Raw genomic sequence first — 18,809 nt, 5'->3', positions numbered from 1 at the left:
GTTCTTTGATATGTCCTCTTTTTAAAGAAGTCACTTGAGTTGGAGTTCCCACCATGCCTGGTACGTTTATGCCAAGGATTGCTATCTGCACCTTGATTGGATGTACTGGCATCAGACATAGAGGATGCCGAACTAAAGGATCCTGATCTAGTCTTGCGTTTTTCATTGTTGGATCGTGGGTTTTGCCACTTATAGACTTTATTATTTTCATAATCAATCACGTCCCTCAAATATTTCTTTGTTTTTATGGTACAAATTTCTTTCTCCCATTTATCGAGATCACCATCTATATCTTTCAAGAAGATTTCCAATTGTTCCTTTTTAACATCTTTTTTAAGAGAAAGTTCTAATTTATTTATCTCCTCTTCAATTTTCTGTATAGATATGATATTACTTTCTATAATTATCTGGAGGAACTCTAAAGAACATGCTGACGCAGCAGCCATCCAACGATCTATCAGATGTTGTTCTCCTAAATCAAATGTTGGGTATAACTGAACCCGCAAGCCTCGTGGAATTATCTTTTGACTTACATAATTTTCCAGTGTCATTTTTGTCCACCACACCTTAGTCTTTTTATGTACAAGGTTCTTATATTGTTTCATGGTTTCTTTTTCTGTGTTCAAAACATTGGTCATTGGTTGAGAGGTACTGGAAAAAATACTTGAGGCTTTTTTACGCCAGCTAGATTCTCTGGCTGAAAAATCCATCGTAAGGAGCCGGGTACTCTGCCTATGGGCAGAAACAAGATATGTAAACATATAACCCAAGCCCATACCCTCACATACGGGGCGGGCGACACTTAACTAAGTATATCAACATATTACTCAACTAAGCCGCTAAATCAAACCGAATGCTGAGTAAAAAAGTGTCTTGTACTTATTTTATATAAATAAATACAACTTTATTGAAAGACATATTACACATAGAAAAATGATTAAAACAATACCTCTGAACCACAATAAACAAAATAACTGACAGGTAGACGTATTGAACAAATTTTGCTGAACAGATAGCCCGTAACTAAAACAACTGATTTTAAATAGAATAATGTCCATATAAAAAGACCAAAATTGGGTTGTTTTATCATGTGAACATGTCACCTGCTGTAAGTAAGTAACATAATACTTGGTAACCCTAATGTCATAGCCATAGTGCTTCTATATATAAACAATGAGCTAGTCAGCCGTTTAACAATAGCAATCAAGAAACCGACTCCGGTATATAAATAACAATAGTTGACCGCTAAATAAGTCTAATATTACAACAAAAGACACTAAGTCTATGAGGGATACAAAGCACAGATCCTTTTGTACATAAACGGGGCTAAATTAACCATGCAGCACACACTGAATTCACCTGCTGCTCACGTATATATATACCTACGGATCAAGCTTGCATATGATCTAACAGGTGACCCTTCAATGGAGCCAAATATAGCCGGCAACAGATGCCTACAGCATGACAACGCTAAATAAATCGGTAAGATGCATATTACCTCAATATAGGGAAATCTCTGTTAGCAGCCGCGTGGCACGCTACTCCTTGTCAGACCCCGACGCGCGTTTCGCGACAGCTTCCTCCTGGGGGCGTGTCCGAAATGAGGTATCACAGAGCCTTTTAACTAACCATGGGCCAATCGCATTCGATCCCTTATTAACTACTGCCCACCCACTGATCATCATGGCAACGGCGGTAAACACGCTGCGTGGTGAATATGCGCTCCACTACAAACACTTAGAGTGCTGGCGCTTACTCATAACAGCGCTTGTTGACTCACTGCACATGATCCACAGACATCTTAAACGTCATGGCAGAAGGCGGACCATATAATTAATTACCGACGCAACCCCAGACAATAGCGCTTAATACTGATACTATGCCTAATCTTGCACAGAATAAAGAGCCCAATGGCCAGTGCCCATATTTTTCATATAAATTATGGTCATAGCACCTGGAATATACAAATAAGGATATCAAGTCTCCCTATCCCCAGGGATTAATTTATGCGGCATATAATTGCGAATCACTTGAAAATCAAGGGGCGGTCCCTATTCCCAATGCACACCCATGAGTCATAGTAATCACGGCAGTGAGCGGGTTACATAGTAGACAGAGGCCCCGCTACAGCCACTAGATACATAGACGCTTAATCATAATAGAGCTGATACACTCGCCGCACATAAACAGCAGATATGTAAAACATAACGATACTAAGTAGACCCTTTGACTTGTTGCTAACACAGACTACAGACATTAACTCTTAATGCTGACACCACTACCAGATTTTGCACAGGATAAGAAGCCGAATGATAAGTATCCATGTTCTGAATGCGAATTCTAATCGTTACGCCTATTATTAACCACAAAAGTTAAATTGAATAAAGTCCACTGGACAACCTTACACATTAGCATATACCCTGCTGCCTCATGTATAGTCACTATATAAAAATAAAATATAAACTACCAACTACATAACTGAACAGATGACAGAAATCTGAACAAGTGCATGTGAGAAATAGAAAGAGAAACCAATACGGATGGCAAGAAGCAGCTGGGGGCTCACCTGCAGGTTGATGCACCCAGACACACAATTAGCCTCCGATCAGGTAAGTACACAAAAAGTGAGAAGATTATACCAAGTATAGACTTTAAAGAACAAGTGCCATGTATATAAAAGATGTATACAAAATGGTTCAGTCTGACAAGAAACAGAGTAGTGCAGAAGAGGACTAAGTGGCAGGATGGAAATCCCAATCACTGCCTACGCTGTCCCAGATATTCCAAATAATAAAAGAAAATAGAAGAGCCAAACCACCAAAATGAAATAACAAGAGTTAAATGTGATGCGTAAGTAAGAAAAGAAAAAAAAAAAAAAAATATATATATATATATAATGACTACAATAAAGAAGGTTGTGAATGTAAGATAAATGAAAAACTGATTCTTACACAAGGCTTCATATCATTCTAAGTGAATCGTCCCTACCGTGACTAGACAAAGTACACAAATAATTACTTTGATATCAAAATAGTTTTGAACAAAAATTATGTTATTAACATTTAAACCTGACTTCAATGTGAAACAAAAGGTTTTTCAGGTCCATATTCATGTGAAATAAAAGTGAAGAGAATATCCATGTGCAGGAACTCCAAAACCGTTTGCTAAAAGAATTCTTCAGGGTAGTTGTAAATGTTCTTTTTTCTCAAAATAGATTAGCTGAAATATCCACCAGTCCATACCCAATAGATAGATTGGGGCAAACGCTTAACAAACCACCGAATAACGATGCCCATCAATGATGAAGTTTAATAAAGAAATTAGAAACGTGATCCCTTGGCGTCCATATACGCAGTATAATCAACAAGGCACTCCGCAATGATCCATAGAAAAAGATATAAAGGGTGCGACATGATGTTATCAATAATTTTTCATGAGCCGTGGTGTCTGAATGATGAATCCCTGAACACACATCACACGGTAGTGATGTGATCCCTTGTAGTCAATATAGGTGGTGTAATCAACATGACACTCCGCGATGATCCATAGAGCGAGAAGTGAAGGGTACCCCATGATGTTATCAATAATTTTTCATAAGTCATGGTAACTAAATGATGAATCACTGGGCATACACCACATGATTAGAGAAGAAAAGACTCTAGGAAAAAGAAAAATAGAATTAAAACAAATAAAAACAACTAAAACCAACCTCACAAGACACACAAACTAAACATTAAAAAATGACCAACGTGAAACCACAAAAATTATAAAAAAGCAGCAAAAACCATGTAGGTCACAAAAAAGCTCCAAAACCCAGGTTCTCGTTGAGGCCCTGTGGTGCCAGGGTCCCCAGACGGTAGATCCATCTGCTTTCGATTTGGGCCAATTTCTTGGCCAAATCGCCACCTCTTGGACCCATCTCTACACTGTCAATAGCTTTTACCTTCATGAAACTTGGGTCACAATCATGGAATTTCATATAGTGCCTGGGGAGTGTTTTAAGACTACTGATGTCATTCACTGTTTTAGCCTTTATTATATCAAGGCAGTGTTCCCGGACACGTATCTTGAGTTCTCTCGTTGTGAGGCCTATATAAATCTTGCCACAGGGACAGGTCGAATGATATATTACTCCCTTAGATGCACAAGAGAGAAATCTCCTAATATCATAGCTTCTTGACCCATCAAAATTTGAATTTTTTTTTGCTTTAATACAATTGGCACAGGCCTTACAACGACCACAGGGAAAAAATCCAATGAGATCCTGATTTGGTCCTTTTTTGTTGTTTTTGGCTGGTACATAATGACTGTGTACTAAGATGTCTCCGATGTTCCTGGATCTCTTAGCCACAATAGAAGGTTTTGAGGGCAAAACTTGCCTCAGGACCGGATCCGTCTGCAACACAGACCAATGCTTTTCAATAATCCGCCTAAACTGGAACCACTTATTGTGGTAACCAGTGATAAAACGAACTTGATCATTCTTCTTATTTATCTTAGTGAAATTGTTATACAGCAAGGTATTCCTGGGAGTCTTTTTAGCCCTCACCAGGCCCCTGCGTATTGTCCGTTCATTATATCCACGTTGCAGAAACCTTCTCGTGAGATCCTCCGCCTGAATGTTAAAGTCTTCTTCCCTCGAGCATATGCGTCGTACCCGCAAAAATTGCCCAACTGGTATCCCTTTGATTGTAGATGGTACATGGGCTGACTCCGCGTGAAGTAATGAGTTTATAGCAGTGGGCTTACGGAAAACATTGGTGACAAGGTCACCCTCGGGCAAGGCACGTATCTGCAAGTCAAGAAAATCGACAGATCTACCGTAATTGAAGGTCAATCTTATGTTCAAATTATTCTGATTGAGTGCCGCCATCAGGGTATTAAGCTCGCCAATGCTCCCCTCCCATACAAACCAAATGTCATCAATGTATCTCATCCAACCTTGGATGAGATTGTTCTGGGGGATGGGATTACTGGTGAAAATCTCCCACTCCCAAGCCCCCAGAAATAGGTTTGCATAGGAGGGGGCACAGCAAGCCCCCATGGCGGTACCCTGTAATTGCAGATACGTGCCTTGCCCGAATAGAAAAACATTGTGTGACAAGACAAACTTCAACAATTCCAATAATAGCAAATTCAAACGCCTATCCAAATTGCTTGTCTCTAGATACCATGCTACTACTTGAATTCCATCATGATGCCTAATTGAAGTGTAGAGGGCCTCTACGTCTGCAGTGACCATTACACTGTTCGGACTTAATTGGAGACTGTCCAACCTCTGCAGAGCCGCCGTAGTATCCTTTATAAATGATGGTAATTGATTAACCAGAGGCTTGAGGTAATAGTCAAGAACTTGCGTTACAACCTCACACAGACCACCGTTGCCCGACACAATTGGTCTGCCAGGTGGATCAACGGGGTCTTTGTGTATTTTAGGTATAAGGTATAGGGTCGGCATCCTAGGACGCATGTTCCTGACAGTCTCCAACAATCTCTTAGGGATAATCCCTTCAGTGAAGGCCCTTTCCAAGATCTCAACCAATTCATCTTGGTAAGAATTCATGGGGTTAGTGCTTAGTTTTTTGTAGCACATTTTATCCTCTAGCAGTTTATGGGCTTGTTTTTCATAAAGTGCACGTGGCCAAATGACCAAGTTGCCGCCTTTATCTGCTGCTTTGTAGACTACGTCATCCCATTCTTTTAGAGACTGCAAGGCTTGTTTTTCAGTTTGTCCGATATTGGAGGACCCAAAGCCTTTTTTTGCAAGTTCCTCAATATCTTTAGTTACCAGCTTGGTGAATACATCCACCGCTGGACATAAATTTAGCGTTGGAAATTTCTTGGATTTGCCTATTAAGTATTAAGGGAATCCACTCACCTGAATAGGATTGTTTTCATGTTCAAGGGCTTCCAAATTAGCCAGAGCCTCTCTTTCTTCATCAGTATCAAATATGTCGTCCCTTTGTCCTTTATGATGTAGTTTTTTTAAAATCAATTTTCTTGAGAACAAATGCAAGTCCTTCACTGATGTAAATGCGTCTAAAAAGTAGGAAGGACAAAATGTAAGACCTTTTTCCAAAATTGACAACTGCTCATGTGACAATATATGCTCAGATAAATTAATCACCTTCAATTTGTCTGTTCTTTGATATGTCCTCTTTTTAAAGAAGTCACTTGAGTTGGAGTTCCCACCATGCCTGGTACGTTTATGCCAAGGATTGCTATCTGCACCTTGATTGGATGTACTGGCATCAGACATAGAGGATGCCGAACTAAAGGATCCTGATCTAGTCTTGCGTTTTTCATTGTTGGATCGTGGGTTTTGCCACTTATAGACTTTATTATTTTCATAATCAATCACGTCCCTCAAATATTTCTTTGTTTTTATGGTACAAATTTCTTTCTCCCATTTATCGAGATCACCATCTATATCTTTCAAGAAGATTTCCAATTGTTCCTTTTTAACATCTTTTTTAAGAGAAAGTTCTAATTTATTTATCTCCTCTTCAATTTTCTGTATAGATATGATATTACTTTCTATAATTATCTGGAGGAACTCTAAAGAACATGCTGACGCAGCAGCCATCCAACGATCTATCAGATGTTGTTCTCCTAAATCAAATGTTGGGTATAACTGAACCCGCAAGCCTCGTGGAATTATCTTTTGACTTACATAATTTTCCAGTGTCATTTTTGTCCACCACACCTTAGTCTTTTTATGTACAAGGTTCTTATATTGTTTCATGGTTTCTTTTTCTGTGTTCAAAACATTGGTCATTGGTTGAGAGGTACTGGAAAAAATACTTGAGGCTTTTTTACGCCAGCTAGATTCTCTGGCTGAAAAATCCATCGTAAGGAGCCGGGTACTCTGCCTATGGGCAGAAACAAGATATGTAAACATATAACCCAAGCCCATACCCTCACATACGGGGCGGGCGACACTTAACTAAGTATATCAACATATTACTCAACTAAGCCGCTAAATCAAACCGAATGCTGAGTAAAAAAGTGTCTTGTACTTATTTTATATAAATAAATACAACTTTATTGAAAGACATATTACACATAGAAAAATGATTAAAACAATACCTCTGAACCACAATAAACAAAATAACTGACAGGTAGACGTATTGAACAAATTTTGCTGAACAGATAGCCCGTAACTAAAACAACTGATTTTAAATAGAATAATGTCCATATAAAAAGACCAAAATTGGGTTGTTTTATCATGTGAACATGTCACCTGCTGTAAGTAAGTAACATAATACTTGGTAACCCTAATGTCATAGCCATAGTGCTTCTATATATAAACAATGAGCTAGTCAGCCGTTTAACAATAGCAATCAAGAAACCGACTCCGGTATATAAATAACAATAGTTGACCGCTAAATAAGTCTAATATTACAACAAAAGACACTAAGTCTATGAGGGATACAAAGCACAGATCCTTTTGTACATAAACGGGGCTAAATTAACCATGCAGCACACACTGAATTCACCTGCTGCTCACGTATATATATACCTACGGATCAAGCTTGCATATGATCTAACAGGTGACCCTTCAATGGAGCCAAATATAGCCGGCAACAGATGCCTACAGCATGACAACGCTAAATAAATCGGTAAGATGCATATTACCTCAATATAGGGAAATCTCTGTTAGCAGCCGCGTGGCACGCTACTCCTTGTCAGACCCCGACGCGCGTTTCGCGACAGCTTCCTCCTGGGGGCGTGTCCGAAATGAGGTATCACAGAGCCTTTTAACTAACCATGGGCCAATCGCATTCGATCCCTTATTAACTACTGCCCACCCACTGATCATCATGGCAACGGCGGTAAACACGCTGCGTGGTGAATATGCGCTCCACTACAAACACTTAGAGTGCTGGCGCTTACTCATAACAGCGCTTGTTGACTCACTGCACATGATCCACAGACATCTTAAACGTCATGGCAGAAGGCGGACCATATAATTAATTACCGACGCAACCCCAGACAATAGCGCTTAATACTGATACTATGCCTAATCTTGCACAGAATAAAGAGCCCAATGGCCAGTGCCCATATTTTTCATATAAATTATGGTCATAGCACCTGGAATATACAAATAAGGATATCAAGTCTCCCTATCCCCAGGGATTAATTTATGCGGCATATAATTGCGAATCACTTGAAAATCAAGGGGCGGTCCCTATTCCCAATGCACACCCATGAGTCATAGTAATCACGGCAGTGAGCGGGTTACATAGTAGACAGAGGCCCCGCTACAGCCACTAGATACATAGACGCTTAATCATAATAGAGCTGATACACTCGCCGCACATAAACAGCAGATATGTAAAACATAACGATACTAAGTAGACCCTTTGACTTGTTGCTAACACAGACTACAGACATTAACTCTTAATGCTGACACCACTACCAGATTTTGCACAGGATAAGAAGCCGAATGATAAGTATCCATGTTCTGAATGCGAATTCTAATCGTTACGCCTATTATTAACCACAAAAGTTAAATTGAATAAAGTCCACTGGACAACCTTACACATTAGCATATACCCTGCTGCCTCATGTATAGTTACTATATAAAAATAAAATATAAACTACCAACTACATAACTGAACAGATGACAGAAATCTGAACAAGTGCATGTGAGAAATAGAAAGAGAAACCAATACGGATGGCAAGAAGCAGCTGGGGGCTCACCTGCAGGTTGATGCACCCAGACACACAATTAGCCTCCGATCAGGTAAGTACACAAAAAGTGAGAAGATTATACCAAGTATAGACTTTAAAGAACAAGTGCCATGTATATAAAAGATGTATACAAAATGGTTCAGTCTGACAAGAAACAGAGTAGTGCAGAAGAGGACTAAGTGGCAGGATGGAAATCCCAATCACTGCCTACGCTGTCCCAGATATTCCAAATAATAAAAGAAAATAGAAGAGCCAAACCACCAAAATGAAATAACAAGAGTTAAATGTGATGCGTAAGTAAGAAAAGAAAAAAAAATAAATATATATATATATAATGACTACAATAAAGAAGGTTGTGAATGTAAGATAAATGCAAAACTGATTCTTACACAAGGCTTCTTATCATTCTAAGTGAATCGTCCCTACCGTGACTAGACAAAGTACACAAATAATTACTTTGATATCAAAATAGTTTTGAACAAAAATTATGTTATTAACATTTAAACCTGACTTCAATGTGAAACAAAAAAGAGGACATATTAAAGAACAGACAAATTGAAGGTGATTAATTTATCTGAGCATATATTGTCACATGAGCAGTTGTCAATTTTGGAAAAAGGTCTTACATTTTGTCCTTCCTACTCTTTAGACGCATTTACATCAGTGAAGGACTTGCATTTGTTCTCAATAAAATTGATTTTAAAAAAACTACATCATAAAGGACAAAGGGACGACATATTTGATACTGATGAAGAAAGAGAGGCTCTGGCTAATTTGGAAGCCCTTGAACTTGAAAACCATCCTATTCAGGTGAGTGGATTCCCTGAATACTTAATAGGCAAATCCAAGAAATTTCCAACGCTAAATTTATGTGCAGCGGTGGATGTATTCACCAAGCTGGTAACTAAAGATATTGAGGAACTTGCAAAAAAAGGCTTTGGGTCCTCCAATATCGGACAAACTGAAAAACAAGCCTTGCAGTCTCTAAAAGAATGGGATGACGTAGTCTACAAAGCAGCAGATAAAGGCGGCAACTTGGTCATTTGGCCACGTGCACTTTATGAAAAACAAGCCCATAAACTGCTAGGGGATAAAATGTGCTACAAAAAACTAAGCACTAACCCCATGAATTCTTACCAAGATGAATTGGTTGAGATCTTGGAAAGGGCCTTCACTGAAGGGATTATCCCTAAGAGATTGTTGGAGACTGTCAGGAACATGCGTCCTAGGATGCCGACCCTATACCTCATACATAAAATACACAAAGACCCCGTTGATCCACCTGGCAGACCAATTGTGTCGGGCAACGGTGGTCTGTGTGAGGTTGTAACGCAAGTTCTTGACTATTACCTCAAGCCTCTGGTTAATCAATTACCATCATTTATAAAGGATACTACGGCGGCTCTGCAGAGGTTGGACAGTCTCCAATTAAGTCCGAACAATGTAATGGTCACTGCAGACGTAGAGGCCCTCTACACTTCAATTAGGCATCATGATGGAATTCAAGCAGTAGCATGGTATCTAGAGACAAGCAATTTGGATAGGCGTTTGAATTTGCTATTATTGGAATTGTTGAAGTTTGTCTTGTCACACAATGTTTTTTTATTCGGGCAGGGCACGTATCTCCAATTACAGGGTACCGCCATGGGGGCTTGCTGTGCCCCCTCCTATGCAAACCTATTTCTGGGGGCTTGGGAGTGGGAGATTTTCACCAGTAATCCCATCCCCCAGAACAATCTCATCCAAGGTTGGATGAGATACATTGATGACATTTGGTTTGTATGGGAGGGGAGCATTGGCGAGCTTAATACCCTGATGGCGGCCCTCAATCAGAATAATTTGAACATAAGATTGACCTTCAATTACGGTAGATCTGTCGATTTTCTTGACTTGCAGATACGTGCCTTGCCCGAGGGTGACCTTGTCACCAATGTTTTCCGTAAGCCCACTGCTACAAACTCATTACTTCACGCGGAGTCAGCCCATGTACCATCTACAATCAAAGGGATACCAGTTGGGCAATTTTTGCGGGTACGACGCATATGCTCGAGGGAAGAAGACTTTAACATTCAGGCGGAGGATCTCACGAGAAGGTTTCTGCAACGTGGATATAATGAACGGACAATACGGAGGGGCCTGGTGAGGGCTAAAAAGACTCCCAGGAATACCTTGCTGTATAACAATTTCACTAAGATAAATAAGAAGAATGATCAAGTTCGTTTTATCACTGGTTACCACAATAAGTGGTTCCAGTTTAGGCGGATTATTGAAAAGCATTGGTCTGTGTTGCAGACGGATCCGGTCCTGAGGCAAGTTTTGCCCTCAAAACCTTCTATTGTGGCTAAGAGATCCAGGAACATCGGAGACATCTTAGTACACAGTCATTATGTACCAGCCAAAAACAACAAAAAAGGACCAAATCAGGATCTCATTGGATTTTTTCCCTGTGGTCGTTGTAAGGCCTGTGCCAATTGTATTAAAGCAAAAAAATTTTCGAATTTTGATGGGTCAAGAAGCTATGATATTAGGAGATTTCTCTCTTGTGCATCTAAGGGAGTAATATATCATTCGACCTGTCCCTGTGGCAAGATTTATATAGGCCTCACAACGAGAGAACTCAAGATACGTGTCCGGGAACACTGCCTTGATATAATAAAGGCTAAAACAGTGAATGACATCAGTAGTCTTAAAACACTCCCCAGGCACTATATGAAATTCCATGATTGTGACCCAAGTTTCATGAAGGTAAAAGCTATTGACAGTGTAGAGATGGGTCCAAGAGGTGGCGATTTGGCCAAGAAATTGGCCCAAATCGAAAGCAGATGGATCTACCGTCTGGGGACCCTGGCACCACAGGGCCTCAACGAGAACCTGGGTTTTGGAGCTTTTTTGTGACCTACATGGTTTTTCCTGCTTTTTTATAATTTTTGTGGTTTCACGTTGGTCATTTTTTAATGTTTAGTTTGTGTGTCTTGTGAGGTTGGTTTTAGTTGTTTTTATTTGTTTTAATTCTATTTTTCTTTTTCCTAGAGTCTTTTCTTCTCTAATCATGTGGTGTATGCCCAGTGATTCATCATTTAGTTACCATGACTTATGAAAAATTATTGATAACATCATGGGGTACCCTTCACTTCTCGCTCTATGGATCATCGCGGAGTGTCATGTTGATTACACCACCTATATTGACTACAAGGGATCACATCACTACCGTGTGATGTGTGTTCAGGGATTCATCATTCAGACACCACGGCTCATGAAAAATTATTGATAACATCATGTCGCACCCTTTATATCTTTTTCTATGGATCATTGCGGAGTGCCTTGTTGATTATACTGCGTATATGGACGCCAAGGGATCACGTTTCTAATTTCTTTATTAACCTTCATCATTGATGGGCATCGTTATTCGGTGGTTTGTTAAGCGTTTGCCCCAATCTATCTATTGGGTATGGACTGGTGGATATTTCAGCTAATCTATTTTGAGAAAAAAGAACATTTACAACTACCCTGAAGAATTCTTTTAGCAAACGGTTTTGGAGTTCCTGCACATGGATATTCTCTTCACTTTTATTTCACATGAATATGGACCTGAAAAACCTTTTGTTTCACATTGAAGTCAGGTTTAAATGTTAATAACATCATTTTTGTTCAAAACTATTTTGATATCAAAGTAATTATTTGTGTACTTTGTCTAGTCACGGTAGGGACGATTCACTTAGAATGATAAGAAGCCTTGTGTAAGAATCAGTTTTGCATTTATCTTACATTCACAACCTTCTTTATTGTAGTCATTATATATATATATATATATATATATATATATATATATATATATATATATATATATATTTTCTTTTCTTACTTACGCATCACATTTAACTCTTGTTATTTCATTTTGGTGGTTTGGCTCTTCTATTTTCTTTTATTATTTGGAATATCTGGGACAGCGTAGGCAGTGATTGGGATTTCCATCCTGCCACTTAGTCCTCTTCTGCACTACTCTGTTTCTTGTCAGACTGAACCATTTTGTATACATCTTTTATATACATGGCACTTGTTCTTTAAAGTCTATACTTGGTATAATCTTCTCACTTTTTGTGTACTTACCTGATCGGAGGCTAATTGTGTGTCTGGGTGCATCAACCTGCAGGTGAGCCCCCAGCTGCCTCTTGCCATCCGTATTGGTTTCTCTTTCTATTTCTCACATGCACTTGTTCAGATTTCTGTCATCTGTTCAGTTATGTAGTTGGTAGTTTATATTTTATTTTTATATAGTGACTATACATGAGGCAGCAGGGTATATGCTAATGTGTAAGGTTGTCCAGTGGACTTTATTCAATTTAACTTTTGTGGTTAATAATAGGGGTAACGATTAGAATTCGCATTCAGAACATGGATACTTATCATTCGGCTTCTTATCCTGTGCAAAATCTGGTAGTGGTGTCAGCATTAAGAGTTAATGTCTGTAGTCTGTGTTAGCAACAAGTCAAAGGGTCTACTTAGTATCGTTATGTTTTACATATCTGCTGTTTATGTGCGGCGAGTGTATCAGCTCTATTATGATTAAGCGTCTATGTATCTAGTGGCTGTAGCGGGGCCTCTGTCTACTATGTAACCCGCTCACTGCCGTGATTACTATGACTCATGGGTGTGCATTGGGAATAGGGACCGCCCCTTGATTTTCAAGTGATTCGCAATTATATGCCGCATAAATTAATCCCTGGGGATAGGGAGACTTGGTATCCTTATTTGTATATTCCAGGTGCTATGACCATAATTTATATGAAAAATATGGGCACTGGCCATTGGGCTCTTTATTCTGTGCAAGATTAGGCATAGTATCAGTATTAAGCGCTATTGTCTGGGGTTGCGTCGGTAATTAATTATATGGTCCGCCTTCTGCCATGACGTTTAAGATGTCTGTGGATCATGCGCAGTGAGTCAACAAGCGCTGTTATGAGTAAGCGCCAGCACTCTGTTTGTAGTGGAGCGCATATTCACCACGCAGCGTGTTTACCGCCGTTGCCATGATGATCAGTGGGTGGGCAGTAGTTAATAAGGGATCGAATGCAATTGGCCCATGGTTAGTTAAAAGGCTCTGTGATACCTCATTTCGGACACGCCCCCAGGAGGAAGCTGTCGCGAAACGCGCGTCGGGGTCTGACAAGGAGTAGCGTGCCACGCGGCTGCTAACAGAGATTTCCCTATATTGAGGTAATATGCATCTTACCGATTTATTTAGCATTGTCATGCTGTAGGCATCTGTTGCCGGCTATATTTGGCTCCATTGAAGGGTCACCTGTTAGATCATATGCAAGCTTGATCCGTAGGTATATATATACGTGAGCAGCAGGTGAATTCAGTGTGTGCTGCATGGTAATTTAGCCCCGTTGTATCCCTCATAGACTTAGTGTCTTTTGTTGTAATATTAGACTTATTTAGCGGTCAACTATTGTTATTTATATACCGGAGTCGGTTTCTTGATTGCTATTGTTAAACGGCTGACTAGCTCATTGTCTATCTATAGAAGCACTATGGCTATGACATTAGGGTTACCAAGTATTATGTTACTTACTTACAGCAGGTGACATGTTCACATGATAAAACAACCCAATTTTGGTCTTTTTATATGGACATTATTCTATTTAAAATCAGTTGTTTTAGTTACGGGCTATCTGTTTAGCAAAATTTGTTCAATACGTCTACCTGTCAGTTATTTTGTTTATTGTGGTTCAGAGGTATTGTTTTAATCACTTTTCTATGTGTAATATGTCTTTCAATAAAGTTGTATTTTTTTATATAAAATAAGTACAAGACACTTTTTTACTCAGCATTCGGTTTGATTTACCGGCTTAGTTGAGTAATATGTTGATATACTTAGTTAAGTGTCGCCCGCCCCGTATGTGAGGGTATGGGCTTGGGTTATATGTTTACATATGTGCACATGGTGCGGATTTGGCTGCGGATCCGCAGCGGATTCGCCGCTGTGGATTCGTAGCAGTTTTCCATCAGGTTAACAGTACCACGTAAACCTATGGAAAACCAAATCCCCTGTGCCTATGGTGCGGAAAATACCACGCGGAAACGCTGTGCTGTATTTTCCGCAGCATGTCAATACTTTGTGCGGATTCCGCAGCGTTTTACACCTGTTCCTCAATAGGAATCCGCAAGTGAAATCCGCACAAAAAACACTGGAAATCCGTTGTAAATCCGCAGGTAAAACGCAGTGCCTTTTACCTGTGGATTTTTTAAAAATGGTGCGGAAAATCCCATACGAATCCGCAACGTGATCACATAGCCTTAGGGTTAAGGTTGGAATTAGAGTTAGGGTTGGAATTAGGGCTAGGGTTGGAAATAGGGATAAGATTAGACTGTGGTTAGGGTTATGGTTAGGGGTGTGTTGGGGTTAGGCTTGTGGTTAGGGTTATGGTTAGGGGTGTGTTGGGGTTAGGGTTGTGGTTAGGGTTGGGATTAGGGTTAGGGTTAGGGTTGGGATTAGGGTTACGATTAGGGTTCGGGTTGGGATTAGGGTTAGGGGTGTGTTGGAGTTAGGGTTGTGATTAGGGTTATGGCTACAGTTGGGATTAGGGTTAGTGGTGTGCTGGGGTTAGTGTTGGAGTTAGAATTGAGGGGTTTCCGCTGTTTAGGCACATCAGGGGTCTGCAAACGCAACATGGCGCCACCATTGATTCCAGCCAATCTTGCATTCAAAAAGTGAAATGGTGCTCCCTCCCTTCCGAGCCCTGACGTGCCCCCAATCAGTAGTTTACCTCCACATATGGGGTATCAGTGTACTCAGGACAAACTGGGCAACAACTATTGGGGTCCAATTTCTCCTGCTACCCTTGTGAAAATAAAAAATTTCTGGCTAAAACATCATTTTTGAGGAAAGAAAAATGATTTTTTATTTTCACAGCTCTGCGTTGTAAACTTCTGTGAAGCACTTGGGTGTTTAAAGTGCTCACCACATATCTAGATAAGTTCCCTGGGGGGTCTAGTTTCCAAAATGGGGTCACTTGTGGGGGGTTTCTACTGTTTAGGCACATCAAGGGCTCTGCAAACGCCATGTGACGCCCGCAGACAATTCCATCAAAGTCTGCATTTCAAAAGTCACTACTTCCCTTCCGAGCTCCGACGTGTGCCCAAAAAGTGGTTTACCCCCACATATGGGGTATCAGTGTACTCAGGACAAACTGGGCAACAACTATTGGGGTCCAATTTCTCCTATTACCCTTGTGAAAATAAAAAATTGCTTGCTAAAACATATTTTTTGAGGAAAGAAAAATGATTTTTTATTTTCATGGCTCTGCGTTGTAAACTTATGTGAAGCACTTGGGGGTTCAAAATGCTCACCACATAACTAGATAAGTTCCTTGGGGGGTCTAGTTTCCAAAATGGGGTCACTTGTGGGGGGTTTCTACTGTTTGGGCACATCAGGGGCTCTGCAAACGCAACGTGATGCCCGCAGATCATTCCATCAAAGTCTGCATTTCAAAAGTCACTACTTCCCTTCCGAGCCCCGACGTGTGCCCAAACAGTGGTTCCCCGCCCCCCCCCCACATATGGGGTATCAGCATACTCAGGACAAACTGGCCAACAACTTTTGGGGTCCAATTTCTCCTGTTACTCTTGTGAAAATATATTGCGGGTTAAATAATAATTTTTGAGGAAAGAAAAATGATTTTTTATTTTCACGGCTCTGCGTTATAAATTTCTGTGAAGCACTTGAGGGTTTGAAGTGGTCACCGCACATCTAGATTAGTTCCATGGGAGGTCTAGTTTCCAAAATAGGGTCACATGTGGGGGAGCTCCAATGTTTAGACACACAGGGGCTCTCCAAACGCGGCATGGTGTCCACTAACGATTGGAGCAAATTTTTCATTCAAAAGTCAAATGGCGCTCCTTCCCTTCCGAGCCTTGCCGTGTGCCCAAACAGTGGTTTGTGACCACATATGAGGTATCGGTGTACTCAGGAGAAATTGCCCAACACATTTTAGGATCCATTTTATCCTGTTGCCCATGTGAAAATGAAAAAATTGAGGCAAAAAGAAATTTTTTGTGAAAAAAAAGTACTTTTTCATTTTTACGGATCAATTTGTGAAGCACTTGGGGGTTCAAAGTGCTCACTATGCATCTAGATAAGCTCCTTGGGGGGGTCTAGTTTCCAAAATGTAGTCATTTGTGGGGGAGCTCCAATATTTAGGCACACAGGGTCTCTCCAAACGCAACATGGTGTCCGCTAAAGCTTGGAGCCAATTTTTTATTGAAAAAGTCAAATGGCGCTCCTTTCCTTCCGAGCCCTTTTGTGCGCCCAAACAGTGGTTCCCCCCCCACATATTGGGTATCAGTGTACTCAGGACAAATGGTGTCACTTTTGGGAATTTTCAGCCATATGGACCCCTCAAACTGACTTCAAATGTGAGGTGGTCCCTAAAAAAAATGGTTTTGTAAATTTCGTTGTAAAAATGAGAAATTGCTGGTCAAATTTTAACCCTTATAACTTCCTAGCAAAAAAAAATTTGTTTCCAAAATTGTGCTGATGTAAAGTAGACATGTGGGTAATGTTATTTTTAACTATTTTGTGTCCCATAATTCTCTCGTTTAACAGAATAAAAATTCAAATTGCGAAATTTTCAAAATTTTAGCCAAATTTCCATTTTTTTCACAAATAAATGCAAAAATTATCAACCTAAATTTACCACTAACATGAAGCCCAATATGTCACGAAAAAACAATCTCAGAACCGCTAGGATTCGTTGAAGCGTTCCTGAGTTATTACCTCATAAAGAGACACTGGTCCGCATTGCAAAAAACGGCCAGGTCATTAAGGTCAAAATAGGCTGGGTCATGAAGGGGTTAATGACACTGAAGTCATGGATAGTGAATGGCTCAAAAACTTTCACTTGTAAATAGTTTGCACCGTCTTAAAAGGGCTTCTTACTGGTTTTACAAGGAAGTTTGAAAAGAGACTGCTTCTAACATTGCTGTGAGAACTGCTTTGTTTTACAGAGACTCCGACTAATATTGCTTTTAAAGTTGTTTTGTCTCTCAGAGACCCGAAGAAAAACCCGTTTGGCGCGGCAGTATTCCAGGTCTGGATACACGCCTTGTAGTCCACCCAACCCAACATTGAGGGTTAATGACGGGTCCTTCGCATCGTTGCTGCTGTTTTAGAGTTAAAGGGAACCTGTCACCTGAATTAGGCAGGCTCTGTTTATGGTCCAAAGGGCGGTGTTTTCTGTTCTTTCATGCACCCCTTCCTTTCCCACTAGCCGCAATATTGTCTTGAATTTGATTAGGTTTCTTCCGTTGTACACGCGTGCACAATGCAATCTCGCCTTGCGCACGTGCAGTATGCTTTGCCCAACTGCGGGCAAAGCCAAAAAGCATTAGTGCACATGAGCGGCCACTATGTCCCGGAAGTATTTCAGTGTCTCGTGTCTCTTCCTCTCCCGCTAGCCGGACTGACCTACCATTCAAAATTGTTTTCAGTGCAATTTTTCCAGTAAAACTTACATTTTGATGTGAATCAGTCAATTCTTATTGGGGTTCCACTATATATACCATTCATGCTACATTTAGCACACTGATGAAGGTCCATTGCAGACCGAAACGTTTGTGGTTACTGTATGTATATTAAATACCCCCTTTTTGGCGTCACATTGGAGTGTGCTAGTTGTAACTATTTCTTGTTTTCATTCCTGACCCCTGTGGTGTTTCCATTCCTGCCCCCAGTGTTTTCATTCCTGCCCCCTGTGGTGTTTCCATTCCTGCCCCACTGTGGTGTTTCCATTCCTGAAAACAACAATAATACACTGGCTCTGTCCTAATATGCTGTATTGTGAGAGCTGCTGGCACCCTGGCAGGTTGGGATGTGCGAACCTGCCTAAGGCTACCTTCACACTAGCTTCGGAATCTGCCCGTCACAATGCGTAGGGCAGAGATTCCGATGCTAGCGTTTAACGCACTGCACAACAGGTGCAGCGGATGCATTTCTCCGGCGCATCCGCTGCCCCATTGTGAGGTGCGGGGAGGTGGGGGCGGAGTTCCGGCCGCGCATGCACGGTCGGAAAAAGCGGTCCGTCAGGAGCAAAAAACGTTACATGTAACGT

This window comes from Ranitomeya imitator, chromosome 5, assembly GCF_032444005.1.
Source record: "Ranitomeya imitator isolate aRanImi1 chromosome 5, aRanImi1.pri, whole genome shotgun sequence".
NCBI classification, from domain to species: domain Eukaryota; kingdom Metazoa; phylum Chordata; class Amphibia; order Anura; family Dendrobatidae; genus Ranitomeya; species Ranitomeya imitator.
Note: the sequence above shows the minus strand (reverse complement) of the source record.